The sequence below is a fragment of the Sorex araneus genome, chromosome 1, assembly GCF_027595985.1.
Source record: "Sorex araneus isolate mSorAra2 chromosome 1, mSorAra2.pri, whole genome shotgun sequence".
Taxonomy (NCBI): domain Eukaryota; kingdom Metazoa; phylum Chordata; class Mammalia; order Eulipotyphla; family Soricidae; genus Sorex; species Sorex araneus.
This window is the reverse complement of record NC_073302.1, coordinates 319,962,226-319,977,583: the sequence shown is the minus strand read 5'-3', so window position 1 is coordinate 319,977,583 and position 15,358 is coordinate 319,962,226.

Sequence of the window (15,358 nt, the reverse complement as noted above, 5' to 3'; positions counted from 1 at the left end):
ATTTTTCTCTTCTGTCTTAAATTTTGTCCATTTAGTACTTATCGATCTGAAATCACAGGTTGTTGATTTTCTTGTTTGTTTGGGGGCCAAATCCAAAAATACTTCAGGGTTACCCCTGACTCTGTGCTTGGGTATCACTCTTAGCAGTGTTCAGGGGACCATATGAGATGCAGGGAATTGAACCGTGGTTGACCACGTGCAAGACAAATGCCATACCCACTGTCCTATTGCTCTAGGCCATATTGATGTTTTGTATTTATGGATTTGTTGCTTAACTTGTTCCGATTTTGGTCATAACGGCTACTTTCAGGTTAGAGTTTATGTCATTGGAAATAAGTTACCTCTTTCAGTAACAAGTAAATTGACCTGAAACAGCTGATCTTACAAACTCCCATTTAACTGAGGAAAAGGAATCTTCAGGACACAGAAAGAAAGTAGTAAGCCACCAGGTTTCCTGGGTGGTGGAATCAAACAGCCTGGTTCACAGTAGATGTTACAATAGCAATAATGAGCTTGATTTATGAAGAGATTATAAATTACTTTCTTTTTGATACTGCAATATTGTGATTTATAGAAAATATAAGTGTGTGCACATATATAGCATTAAGATCATTGATTTTTCTTTCTTTTTTTTTTTTTTTTTGCTTTTTGGGTCACACCCGGCAATGCACAGAGGTTACTCCTGGCTCTGCACTCAGGAATAACCCCTGGCGGTGCTCAGGGGACCATATGGTATGCTGGGAATCGAACCCGGGTCGGCCGCGTGCAAGGCAAACGCCCTACCTACTGTTCTATTGCTCCAGCCCAAGATCATTGATTTTCAATCGCCAAACCACAAGAGAAAAAAGGTTAACAACCACTGATTTAGATTACTAAAATATATATTTCTTATCATATTTGGGCTTGATAGACAGTTCATGACCCACAGCAAAAAGTCATGAAATTTATTAAATGTTGAGAATATTAAAGGTGTATTGTTGTGTTAATGAGGTGACTTTTAGGAGCGCCTTAAGGATGGGGGCTGGTTGCTCCTGGAACCAAAACAGAGTCCAAGTTTCACTTTTTTGTTATGGTTCTACTCTACATGAGATGGCTCAGCTGGAACTCAGCCTTCGTACTGTAGACTTCAGAATCCACACATACCTCTTTCTAGAAATGCAGAGATTATCTTTGGCAACGAGCAACACCTGAATTGCAGGCAGGGCATTGTTCTGTTGGCCTCTGTGTCAAAGTGGCAGTCCCACTCCAAGCTATAGAAAGCAAGTTTTTAGAGAATTAGATAAATCTAAACATTTAGTTGACCCTTTATAGTCTCTTTTGCAGCATAGAAGAATCTATTAAACTGTTTCCTAGCCTATTTAACAAGTGCTTAAATTTATGACAGATATTCATTCCTGGGGACAGATTGATCTTTCAGGGCAATTATTTTTTATGCAGGACATTATTCCAAAACTTGAAATTCCAGTGACAAACATGGGAAGACCTTGTAAATTAAAAAGTTATGTTGCTCTACTTTCATACATAACCAGCAGGAAGCGAGAGCTCTCTGCTAACTTACCCATTCATATTTTCATTCATTTAGCAAATAGTTACTGAAAATCAGCTGTGTCTTAGAAGCAAGAAGAACAACTATTGTTATAGGATGATAGAAAATAGACAAGAAATATAATCTACATAAGGTATATGTAATTGACAGAGGCAATAATAAAAATTTTGCACTAGCAGGATCTAATTAGTGCAGATGAGAATGACTTCTCGAAGGAAAGAAAGAAAGAAAGAAAGAAAGAAAGAAAGAAAGAAAGAAAGAAAGAAAGAAAGAAAGAAGGAAGGAAGGAAGGAAGGAAGGAAGGAAGGAAGGAAGGAAGGAAGGAAGGAAGGAAGGAAGGAAGAAAGAAAGAAAGAAAGAAAGAAAGAAAGAAAGAAAGAAAGAAAGAAAGAAAGAAAGAAAGAAAGAAAGAAAGAAAGAAAGAAAGAAAGAAAGAAAGAAAAAGGAAGGAAGGAAGGAAGGAAGGAAGGAAGGAAGGAAGGAAGGAAGGAAGGAAGGAAGGAAGGAAGGAAGGAAGGAAGGAAGGAAGGAAGGAAGGAAAGAAGGAAAGAGGCTCTCAAGTGAAAAAGAAAGGCATCATCCAGACAGAAAATAAAGATGAAAGCAAAAACATTGCAACTATCTAAGGAACGTTCCCTGATGAAGATGGCTAGTGATGAGGTCGGTAAGATGCAGAGGTCAGAACGAGCAGTGAGTCTTAGAGGAACGTTCCCTGATGAAGATGGCTAGTGATGAGGTCGGTAAGATGCAGAGGTCAGAACGAGCAGTGAGTCTTAGCATGGAGCAGAGAGATAGCTGAAATGCTGGAGCACATGCTATGATCCAGGAGACCCGGTTTGACCCCCAGCACCAAGTGTTACGGTGAGAGACGCCTGAGCACTTCCAGGTGCAGTCATAAAACAAAACAAATGAGTCAGCACAGGAAACTGAATTTAGGTAAAAATCAAAGACCTGGAAGGATTTTAGTAAGAAATTCATAAGCTCCTTTTTTTTTCCCTTTGAGAATTTTTGCTTACTTAGGAGAAAGCCAATTGTAGGGAACCAGAAAGATCACTACCAGGGTGACTCTGACTGAGTCATTTTGAATAACTCATTAGTTCAGGGTGCTGGTTTGGTATGGGTTGACAGCAGCTAAAATGAGAATTGGATATATGTACCGACATTGGAAGCAAGGTATTAATGATGAATTATTTGTGAAGAGAATTTCTAGAGTCCTCAAATAGAGGGAACTGACATGCACCTTTTAAAATTAAGGGTGGTTTTTTATCTTTTGGGGTCACATTCAGCAATGCTCTGAAGTTATTCCTGGATCTACACTCAGGAATTACTTCTGCCAGTGCTCAGGGAACGATTGGGATGTTGGGTTTCAAACCCTGGTCATTCGCTTGCAAGGCAAATGTCCTACCTGCTGTACTATTGCTCTGACCCCTAAAATTAAGTTTTAAGATTAAGTAGAACATTTTAACCTTTCAAATTTTTATAAGTTGAAGAATTGGAGTGGAGTGGCATCACAGACTGTAGGTGATGAAGCATAACTTAGCTCGGATTTTTCACCTTCCCAGAAATTAAACCTGCAGTTAATTTTGTCTCACTAAGTGCTTTTGTGCTTTTCTCAGACAAAGAAAAACCACACGTTCTGTTTAGAAGTCAAGTTCGCTTGTATTCTCTCTATATAGAATTCATATATATAAGTGTAGTATGTTGGAAGAGATCAAAGCCAAATTCCCTTGGCCCCATGTTGTGTTCCAAATATTTATTTCTGTGGTCAGACATAGCTTTACATGGATCTCCAAATGCAAATAAATATATGTGGATACTGCAATGATGTGGTTAGATGTTACTGTTGTTTGACAACAACAGCAACAATAATAATAATAAACCAGTGGTTCCAAGTGGCAAAGGTATCCTTGACATTTAGTTACTTTCCTGTTTCCATGAAACTTCCAACATCAAAAGCAAGGTGGTTGGTTTGGGGACACTTCTGACTCAGGGAAACCTTTGGGTTTCAATAAGTCTTTTCTTCACCCCATTAAGACTGTCACTGTCACTGTCATCCCGTTGCTCATTGATTTGCTCGAGTGGGCACCAGTAACATCTCAATTTTGAGACTTGTTGTTACTGTTTTTGGCATATCCAATACGCCATGGGTAGCTTGCCGGGCTCTCTGAGAGGGGCGGAGGAATCAAACCCGGGTTGGCCGCGTGCAAGGCAAATGCCCTACAGCTGTGCTATTGCTCCAGCTTCATTAAGACATTTAAAAAATATATCCATTCTCCCCTAGTGTCTGATACAATAGAGATCATCTCCAGCCAGAGTGAGGTTCTTGTTTGAATTAGTTTCTTGTTGTTGCTCTAGCAAGTTACCACAGCTGTAATTGGCTAAGGGAACAGTATTTTGTTAGTTTACAATTCTGAAGTTTTGAAAAAATCCTGTACCACTGGACTGACATCAGACTGTTGCTAAGGCCAGATCCTTTTGGAGGCTTTGAAGGAAACCTTTGTTTCCTTGCTTATTTGGGTTTCTGGAGGCCACCATCATTCTTTGACTAATGGTTTCTTCCCTAGCCACTCTGACATCTTTAGTGTGACAACCTCCTATCACCTCTGATTCTCATTTCTCTTTTCTGAAATACCCCAAGGATTTTATTAGGCCACTCAGGTAATACTGGGCAATAGCCCTGTAGGGTCCTATCAAAATGTTTCACTTAATCCCTTCAGCAGAGTCCCCCTTAAATAAAGTGACATATTAATAAAGTCTAAGGATTAGGATATGGACATTTTCTTTTAGCTTCATTTGAAAGGAAACCTTTGAACTAAAATTGATTATGAAAGTATATTTGTGGAGAGAGAATACAGCAGGCAAGGCGCTTGCCTTGGACTCAGCCAAATCAGGTTTAAACTCAGTACCACATGTCTCCCAAGCCTAGCCAGAGTTAATCCCAGAGCACCACGTGGTGTGGCCCAAAAGAGAAAAACAAAATATATCTGCATAAGCTGTTAGAAAAAAGGAGGTCAAGAATTTTGTAGTCAAGTGGATGGGCATGAAAAGTTTCATGCTGAGTGAAATGAGTCAGAAAGAGAGAGACAGACATAGAAAGATTGCACTCATCTATGGTATATAGAATAACAGAGTGGGAGACTAACACCCAAGAACTGTAGAAATAAGTACCAGGAGGTTGACTCCATGGCTTCGAGGCTGGCCTCACGTTCCGGGGAAAGGTCAACTCAGAGAAGCGATCACCAACTACATTGTAGTCGAAGGCCATGTGGGGGAAGGGAGTTGCGGGCTGAATGAGGGCTAGAGACTGAGCACAGCGGCCACTCAACACCTTTATTGCAAACCACAACAGCTAATTAGAGAGAGAAAACAGAAGGGAATGCCTTGCCACAGTGGCAGGGTGGGGTGGGGGGGAGATGGGATTGGGGAGGGTGGGAGGGACACTGGGTTTACGGGTGGTGGAGAATGGGCACTGGTGAAGGGATGGGTTCCCAAACTTTGTATGAGGGAAGTATAAGCACAAAAGTGTATAAATCTGTAACTGTACCCTCACGGTGATTCTCTAATTAAAAATAAATAAATTAAAAAAAATGAACATTGAAAAAAATATATATCTACATAAAAAAGTTTACTTGTATTAAAGTAGAGTCTATTTTCTTTCTTAGTTAAACAGTGGCTTATATTTGAATAAAACCCAATTTTTCTTCCAAGAGTGTATAACACTCAAATATTTTGACAAACAAGCACTACTTGACTAGGGGAGTGTCATCTGGAATCACGTTTTAGAAAAGACTTCTTTTAAAAATTTTTTAAAATATTTTTATTTCTATCAAAAATGGTCTTAAGTTTAACGGTATCAAGGGGGAAAAGGCATTTCAAACCCCATATTCCTGCACTGTCCAGGCAGATGTGAGAGACAGAGGTCTTTATAAGAGCTTCATGGGGACCTGTTATAAACGGTATTTGTGCCCCAGAGTATAGAGAGAAGGAAAAAAAGAATGGAGGGGAGGGGAGATGAGTCAGATGAGAAGCAGGGGGATTCGGGTGCAAAGGCAGTGTTAAGAAATGATAGAACCTTGGGATCAGAGCTATAGTACAGCAGCGAGGGCATTTGTCTTGCACCTGGCTGACCCAGGTTCAATCCTCGACATCCCACATGGTTCCCCAAGCACTGCCAGGAGTAATTCCAGAGCCAGTAGTAATCCCTGAGGATTGCCAGGTATGACCCCCCCCAAAAAAAAAATAAAGAGCCAAATATCCAAATCACAGTCCACAACTCTGAAATCAAGAGACTCAAACTTTAACAATGAAAGTTAGAAGGCACCTGTCAGGAGGGCAGGCTCTGGGGTACAGGTAGAGTGGGATGTGAAAGGGAATCTGGGATCATCGGTGGAGAAACTTTGACATTGAAGGGATCGGTGATGGAATATTATATGTCTGAAAGTCAACTATAAATAACTGTGTAAATCATAGTGCTTTAATTTTTTAAAAAATGTGGAAAAAGAAAAAAAGCAGCCAAAAAAAAAAAAAAACCTTTGCACCTTTAAGGATCTCTGTACAACTCTCTTAATACCTAAATGCCTCAGGTTCCTAGGGTTGAATTATGATTTTGTTCATTGTGCTCAAGGTGAGGCTGAACTGGAGAAAGTTAAAAACTGAGGACTACTGGCTGATTTTTAGACTGAAAGGAAAATAGCATTTAGAAAAATTTTTTTAGGCTGGTGCTTTTATTATTTCCATAGTACAAACATTTATTAAAGGGTGTTTCAGTAGAGAGGGGATGACGGAGATAGATTGCAAACTCAGATGTGTCTGAGTCCAGGATTAGGGGGAAAAACTTGTTAAAACTTTGAAGCAATTTTTCAATTTTCTCTAGACTTTGGAGTCCATAATCAGTTCATGGTGTAGCTGCACTCTCTGGTGGTCAGATATGGGACTATGAAAGCTTCACAGGGCCCTTTCGATAGCTGCACCTATATTGATATGCTCCAAACTTTCTTTCATCCAATTTTAAAATTTAATTTTTCCCTATTCCCTCACAAGAAGCCAGCTTATTAGACACTGTTCATGAATCAGGACAGATTCTACCCTCAAACTTTTCCTCTGTCCACATGACATGGGCAAACCAAATACTTATGGAAGTGGTTTTCTGTGTCAGAGTGAAGAAATAGAATTATGTTTTTGTCACTGTCATCACGTTGCTCATCAATTTGTTCGAGCGGGCACCAGTAACTCCTCTCGTTGTGAGACTTATTTACTGTTTTTGGCATATCGAACACGCCACAGGTAGCTTGCCAGGCTCTGCCGTGCAGGCTCGATACTCTCGGTAGCTTGCTGGGCTCTCTGAGAGGGGCGGAGGAATCGAACACGGGTTGTCCGAGTGAAAGGCGAATGCACTACCACTGTGCTATCGCTCCAGCCACTAAGGCCTCCAAAACTGCTTTCCCCCCGAAGTCCCTGCTGCTAATGTATGTGCTTAAGCTGGACCTTGAAGTATGCAGCCGGAAACTCAGTGGAAGGACTTGCCCCATGGAGTCAATGTTGCAGCATGACCTTAGCAATACTCTGAGTGACCTTCACAGCTGGTGAAGATCCCATGTGTGAATAGAGTGTTGGAGAGAGATAGGAGGATGGTGAAGGTCACAGGAGCTGGAAGAAAAACCACCAATATATGGCAAAGGGCTCTGAGTCTGTGACTTGGTAAGGTGGGAGTTATGGTTAGTGGGACACAGGTGCGCTTTCTTTGCAGTCCTAGCAATTGGGGAATGCCTGTGGTATCCCCACTATTGGGGATTCAGTAGTCATTAACAGGAGGAGGAGGAGGACCAGGTTGTTAAATTATATTTGAAAAGTCAACATATTTGGATTGATGAAATTTATTTGATACAATGTTTTAAAATACTGTGTATACATATGGACTGGAGTGATAGTACAATTGGTAGCATTTTACTTGCATGCAGCTGACTCAGATTTGGTCCTCAGCACTCCATATGGTCCGACATGTCTCACCAGGAGTGATCATTGAGTGCAGAGCCAGGAATAAGCTCTGAGTACTTCTGGGTGTGGTTCAACAAAACAATAATAAAATATAAAATACTAAATAAACATAGGATTTATTCAAATATATTTTGACTTGAGCATATTCTGCCCAAGCTATTTGGATTAAGTGCTAATGAAAAGAAGGCTAAATGTGCCATCTAGTAGTCTAATAGTGCCATCTAGTGGGAAAATGGAGAATTGAGATTTTGGTGTTATGTTGATTCTTTTCCTCCTATATAACATTTGTATATAGATGTTATATATACTTATATATTATACTTATATGCTTATATAAGTTATATATTTATATGTAATATAATATATTAAGGACTGGATCGATAGCACAGTAGGCAGGGCGTTTGCCTTGCAGGCAGCCAACCCAGGTACAATTCCTCCGCCCCTCTCGGAGAGCCCGGCAAGCTACGAGAGTATCTTGCCCGCACGGTAGAGCCTGGCAAGCTACCTGTGGCATATTGGATATGCGGAAACAGTAACAATAAGTCTCACAATGGAGACATTACTGGTGCCCAACCCAGCATATTGATGAGCAATTGGATGACAGTGATATTATATATGTATATATATTATGTATATAGGAGTATGAGAATATAACAAGTGGGATATGTGAGTCAGTGAAGAGGGGCATGAGGAGGCAATGTGGGAACACTTCATGAGGCAGAAGTAGGAGTGAGGGCAGGCAAAGGTAATATAGATTTGATATCATGAGGAGTAAAGCACTTCTCCCTGTAATATTGTAACATTTTTTTTCTTATACTTAGTAACCAGGATAATATTACTGCTATTAATAACACTACTGTTTGGGCACTTACAGGACATTTTGTGATACCATTTTTACCTTTTCTTCAATCAACTCTAGATCATTCCCTCCAACATTTCAGAAACATGAGAGTGATACACCGCATCCCTATGGTCACTTCTTTGTGGACTGGCTGCTTAGGAAGCCCCTCATCTATTTTAACAAATTCTCTCCCCCACCACTCTATTAGAAGCTGCTGGAATTCAGTGGGATGAGAGAGGAGAACATCCCAACCCAGGCGCACCTTCAGTGTTGGTACAAGTGTTGGAATAAGTTGGCGTCTTAGAAACTCACTACTTCCTAACACGTGCATAGAGACACGCTGCCCTCCCCTCATTGAGACACTGCCTTGTCCATCGCCTACCCGCCTTCCCTGCACATTGAGATCCACACAGAGAGCCCATAGTGACAGGCAGGAATTCTTCAGCCTTGGCCTTTCCGAACTAGCAGTATGTCCCTAGAGAGAACCCCCCACCCCCCCCCCCCACTCCGTTGAGGCTTTGTTTGTGTGGATAGAAATGACTAAACCCTCCCCTTCCGATCATTTGTGAGCCAAGTATCACTATTTTGGTCTCATCATAGTGCATAGGACTTTGGTCATGGAAATAAAAGAAAAGAAAAGTGACAGATTAGTTAGACCAAAGCAACTTTGTGTCTGATAGTGCAGCTCCTGAGTCTTGAAGGAAGAACTCTTTTTATAGAAATTTTGAGAAGCTGTTGGAAAGAGACTGCTATCAGAGATCAGAAAGTCCAGTGCTTGGGATTTAGCTAAGTTTGGAGAACATCTGAGTTTTTAGCTTAGCCAAACTCTGCTCAAATTCCACCATAGGTACTGATACCCATCACAGCTCAGATTTTTCATTCACTTCTCATTCATGAAGTAGAATATGAATAAAGAAAAGTTGACTTTCAAACCTGAGGGGCTGGAGCGATAGCACAGTGGGTAGGGCATTTGCCTTGCACGCGGCCGACCCGGGTTTGATTCCCAGCATCCCATATGATCCCCCAGCACTACCAAGAGTAATTCCTGAGTGCAGAGCCAGGAGTAACCCCTGTGCATCGCTGGGTATGACCCGAAAAGCAAAAAAAAAAAAATCAAATCAGAAAAAAATAAGCTTATCTTTGCTGCTGCCATTTTACAAATATGTTGAAGTATGTGAGATGCAGAAATGGAGTTTGGAGTTCTCAAATATTTTTATTAATTTTTCAACTGATATAATGGTTTAATAAAAGACATCCAGATCTATATGGTAAATATTGATTTGTCCAATTATATAGGTATTCCTGAGGAAATGAAAATTTTTTGTTTGTCTTGGGACCACATTCAGCTGTACCCACTGCTAGGGCTAACTCCTAGCAGTGCTCAGGGGACCGTGGTTCCAGGATTTGAACCCAAGTTAAGCACATGCAATGAAAACACCTTAGCTGCTACTTATCATTCTGGCCCCAGGAAGATACATCTTTGCCTTGATTTCTTTTTACTTCTGTACTGTTCTCATTTTGACGACAGAAGATTTATGAGAATAAAACAAAACACCAGATTCTGTGGATGCTGTGTAATAATGATGGTTTTGGAATCTGTATATTCAGTTAATACTTTTCCCAACCAAAATCATGTCTAACTGACCTTTTGACAGTGTATAAGCAGTGCTACCCCAAGTCCCCACAGGATACAGCCTCTTAGAACAGTGTCCTTGGAAGATCTCTGTCCTTATAGACATTCCCAAAGGATGTCCTGTACAGTGGGTAAGCTAGACAGTATATAAAAGGTAAATGTTGACAGCTCTTTAGGGAGACAAAGTAAAACACACACACACAGAGGTGATTTTAATCTTATCACATACTATTACATTTGTAATAGAATTCCTTAATGCCCAAGGGAGAGTCTAATTTTTTAAATACCCAATTGTGCCTGTTATTATAAGAGACATTTGAATATAGTCTCTTCTCTGGAATTCTGAAGGAAGCAGAGAATAACAATAAGTGATATGTAATATACAGGAATTTATTTAGTACTAGATTAAATAGATTATGCATTTTATTGTACATAGATCATCAGTTATAACACTTGCTCATCCTGTTGCTCATTGATTTGCTTGAGTGGGAACCAGTAATGTCTCCATTCATCCCTGTCATGTGCTAGTGTAGCCCAATGATGTCTGCTCACTCCAGGACCACGAAGAACCTCAAATTGTTCATTTAGGATCTTGATGAAGAAGTTGACCATCTCGTAGGTGGGGGCAGGTGTTCTTTTGATGTCCTGTGGAACCCAGTCAGTAACAGCTCTAGTCCAGCGGTCATCTCCAAATCGCATTACACATGTCCAGCCCACCTGATTTTCGACACCTTGGCAAACGAGGCAGTGACCCTGATTCTCGATCATTGACGAAGGTCGGAACTCCGGATTCCTTATCTCAATTGAGTGAAACGTGATACCCCAAGCATAACTCTTTTGATTCCTTTTTGGACCCCCAAATAGCATTCTTATCCTGTATTTGTAGGACCCAGATCTCTGAGGCATATGGTAGTGCAAGAAGGACGGTGGAATTAAAAAGATGGTGCCCAGAGCTGGAGGTTCTTCATCCTCTTCACAACTTCTTCGATGCTCTTGAAGGCATTCCATGCCGTTCTCTTCCTCCTGCATAGCTCAGGTGCCAAGTCGTTCGTCATGTTGCGCTCTCGACCTAGGTACACATAACTGCTGTATTCAGAGATGTTTGTTCCATTGAGAGCAAGTGGAACGTTAGGAACTGGTCCTTTTCTCATGAACATTATATTCGTGAGCTTCAGCTGCAGTCCTACCTTTTTACACTCACTGTTGAAGTCAGCCAGCATTTGTACCACTTGGTTAATGTTTAGTGTTATGAGAACAATGTCATCAATAAAGCGGAGGTGGTGTAGTTGTTGACCATCTATCTTCACTCCCATTCCTTCCCATTCCAGTCATTGCATGATGTTCTCGAGGGTGGCACTGAATAGTTTCAGTAAAATGGTGTCACCATGCCGAACCCCTTTCTTTACATCGATGATCACTTCCTTGTAGAATGGTGAGATCCTGGTGGTGAATCCATAATAGAGCTCGCAGAGGATCCTGATTTACTGAGTTTGAATGAACTCTTTGGATAGGGCTTTGATGACCTCTTCAGTCTCAACAGAATCAAAGGCTTTCTTTAAATCAATGAACATTAGACAGAGTGGCATCTTGAACTCTCGCAAAATCTCAAAATCTCGATGAGCTTGGTTACCATGCAGATATGGTCGGTTATGCTGAATCATTTTTGGAACCTGGCTTGCTTGCATGGTTGTCCTTCATCTAGTGTTCTGCCAATCCTATTCAGGATGAAACGAGTGAATAACTTGTAGACAATGGACAACAGGCAGATCAAGCTATAGTTGATGTCAATAGATGTCATGGATGTCTCCCTTCTTGTACAACAGAATGGGCCTGCTGGTTTTCCATTGGGACAGAACCTTGCATTCAGATAGGTAGCATGTGAAGAGCTGAGCCAGTTTATTGATGAGTACTGGCGGCAGATTCTTCAGGTTTTCAGGTCTGACCTTGTAAACCAATGAAATGGTGTGTCAGATTTCGGAAGGGAAAATTCTGGGAATGACATATCCATCCTGTGGAATTTGGTATGTGGGCAGGTGGACATGGCTATTGAAGAGATCCAAGTAGAAATCGTGGATAAACTTTTCCATTTCCCTTTCTGGAAGATGTGATAGGTCCATCAGGACATCGGAGGGCAGTCATCTTGGTCTTTTAGTTGGCAAAGGACAGGCAGGACAGTTGCGAATACTTTCCTGGCTTCCGCCACATCGGCCAACACTGCTGCTCTTCTCTCCTTGAGGTCTTCCTTTATCGCTTCTCTGTACGGCTTTTTGAGTTCAGATGTTAGCTTGTGATTGCCTGAGGCTCGCACCAAACCACTTGGGTGAATGAGCTCTAGAGTTTCTGAAGACAGGCATCTTTTTTGTGGCTTTCTTACTCTCAGTGTTCCTCACACAATCATGGAGGTGCTGAACCAGTCTATCCTATTCTTCGTCATGTTTTCAATGACAGCATCTTCCCATACTGCTGCAATAGTGCCAAAGAAGTGACCAGAATGACCAGTTGGTGGTTGTTCTGGGAGTTTCTTCTTAAACTTTACATCCCTTTCTCCCCTCTCTGTAAACTAGAATTTCGCATGAAGAAGACGGTGGTCTGATTTATTTTGGAATTTTGGGACAACAGTGACATTGATCAGGCAAAACCGTCAATTAAATATGATGTGGTCAATTTTGTTGTGGAACTGTCCACCAGAAGACTCCCATTTCCAATATTTAGATTCGGCTTTCTGGAACTGAGTTACCATGGATGATCTTGGTCTACATGATGAATTCAGACAGTCTTTCACCTGTTCATTCCATTCTAGGCCATGGGTCCTGATGTGGAGTTCTTCGGGTGACCTTCTCAGTCTTATCTTGGCAATGACCTTGTAGAAAGTGTGGTCTTCTTTATAGAACTTCTCCAACTCCATGTAGAAATTCTCAATTTCTTCTTCGTCATAGTTGGATGTTGGTGTGTAGACGATGAAGATAGAAACTGCCAGCAATGAGCCACATCTACTCAAACGTAAGCATCCAATTCAGGTAGTTAGGCATTCAAACGAATCAATGCTCATGGCTAATTTCATGTTGATGAGGACACTGACACCACCGATGCCTCTACTGTCGCATATTCCGAGGAACAATTCCATCTCCAGTGTCGAACACAGCATTGATGTGATTGATGCCTTCTCATTTCAGTCAATCCAATAACATCGTAACATAAATCATATAGTCATATAATATATTATGTGTTATATACCTATGTAAACTACTAGATATACTACAAATATAGTTTACAGAATTTTGTCTGTTTCTTCAAAGGCTCTGAATTTACTCTGATGAGAAGAGTGACAAGGCACGGGAGGGTAGCCTTGTGAAGATGGACTTAGAGATCTGAGTGACGCAGCCATATCCCAGGCACACCAAGACCATCTGAAGTGGGAGAGGTTGAGAGGACCCTGTAAGATCTTCGGTACCCTAGGGTCATGCTGACACCTTGGCTACAGGTTTCCACCTTTGAGGATGGGGAGACATTTCCTCTGTTTCAAGTGCTCAGCTCTGCATGCTGATACTGCATAGTCCTTAAGCACTGGTGGGACTGATCTCCCAAGCAGATCATCAGGTGTGACTCCAAACAAATGAGCAAAAACTCTTCTTTTCGGGTAATGTGTCACAGAAGTCCTCAGAAATGAAAACAGCATCTAAACCATGCAGAAACCGATATAGTGATACATGTTGCAGTTCTTGAACTAATCATTTTCTACTGCTCTCCCTCTACCTACCCCTGACCTCCTCTCTCTCTCTCTCTCTCTCTCTCTCTCTCTCTCTCTCTCTCTCTCTCTCTCTCTCTCTTTCCCTCTCTCTTTCTCTTCTCTCCTCCCCAACCCCCCCTTGCATTCCTAACTGAAGAATTTCTCTAAGGAGTTATTTTTAGTGTATAGCATATGGAATTGCCCTGCGAAGGACAGAAGGTTTCTCCCAAAAAGGAAAGAGAGACACACTCTGCCCTAGTCAGGAACATTGCCAGCCGCAGGGAAAGGCACACACTCAGGCAGAGTCACAGATCCCTTTCTCCCAGAACCCTGGGTGGAGGCAGCCTCATAGGTGTCTGTGGGACTGTGGGACTTACAGGAAAGCTGCTGTGAGAACATTTGAGCACCCTTACTGAAGTGTCACTCACATCTCATGCTTGTGTTTGTGCATATACCAAGAGTCGGGCTGGATGTAACGTGGACAGGGTCAGGGAAGGTGGGTTTGCATTCCTGGGTGTACACAGTCCAGGATTCAACCGTGGGCATGGAATTGTGTGGTCACTTCTTTCTCTAATTTATGTCTATTACACATGAAGAGAACAGTAGAACACCAGTATGTTAGTATGTTACCACTTTAAACTACTATCAGGTATGGATGATATAGCAGTTTTTCTGGAACCTTGGTATTTTTAGTTTTTTTCCCCCAAGAAATTTTACTATATTTATGAGGATACAGATTTCAGTATTCTGGTATTTTGTTCTATACTAAATTTATATTTAAATTAAAAGTTATGCAGTTATTAGCCTATTAATCATATGTGCTCTGTGTTTAGTATAATTCAGATGAAGAAAATTCAAAATAAAACTACATTGAGTTAGAATTTTTTACCTATTGGACTGTTATAAATTCCCAACTTATTATTATAAGTTGGGATATTATAAGTTGGGCTGGAGTGATAGCACAGCGGGTAGGGCATTTACCTTGCATGCGGCTGACCTGGGTTCGATTCCTCCACCCCTTTCAGAGAGCCTGGCAAGCTACCAAGAGTATCTGGCCTGGCAAGCTACCCATGGTGTATTCAATATGCCAAAAACAGTAAACAAGTCTCACAATGGAGACATTACTGGTATCTGCTCAAGCAAATCAATGAGCAATGGGATGACAGTGATACAGTGATACAGTGATATTATAAAAATGTGGCCCCCTGTTATATTTTTAATGGAGGCAAAATTGCTCTCGGAGAAAATTTGGAAGTAATTAGCAACTATATATATATATGTATGAATACACACACACACACACACACACACACACACACACACACATATATATGTAGTTGCTAAATACTTCCTCAAAAAGAGATACAGATGGCCAAAAGTCTTATGAAGGAATTCTTGGCATCACTCATCACCAGAGAAATGCAAATCAAAACAATGAAAGACCATGTCATACTAGTGAGAATGGCACATTTCACAAAGATTAAAATCAACCTGTGTTGGCCAGGATATAGGGGGAAAAAACCTTCATCCACTGATGGTGAGAATGTTAACTAGTCTAGCCTTTTTGGAAAGAAAAATGTGAACACTTCTCAAAAAACTAAAAATTGGTCTCCCATA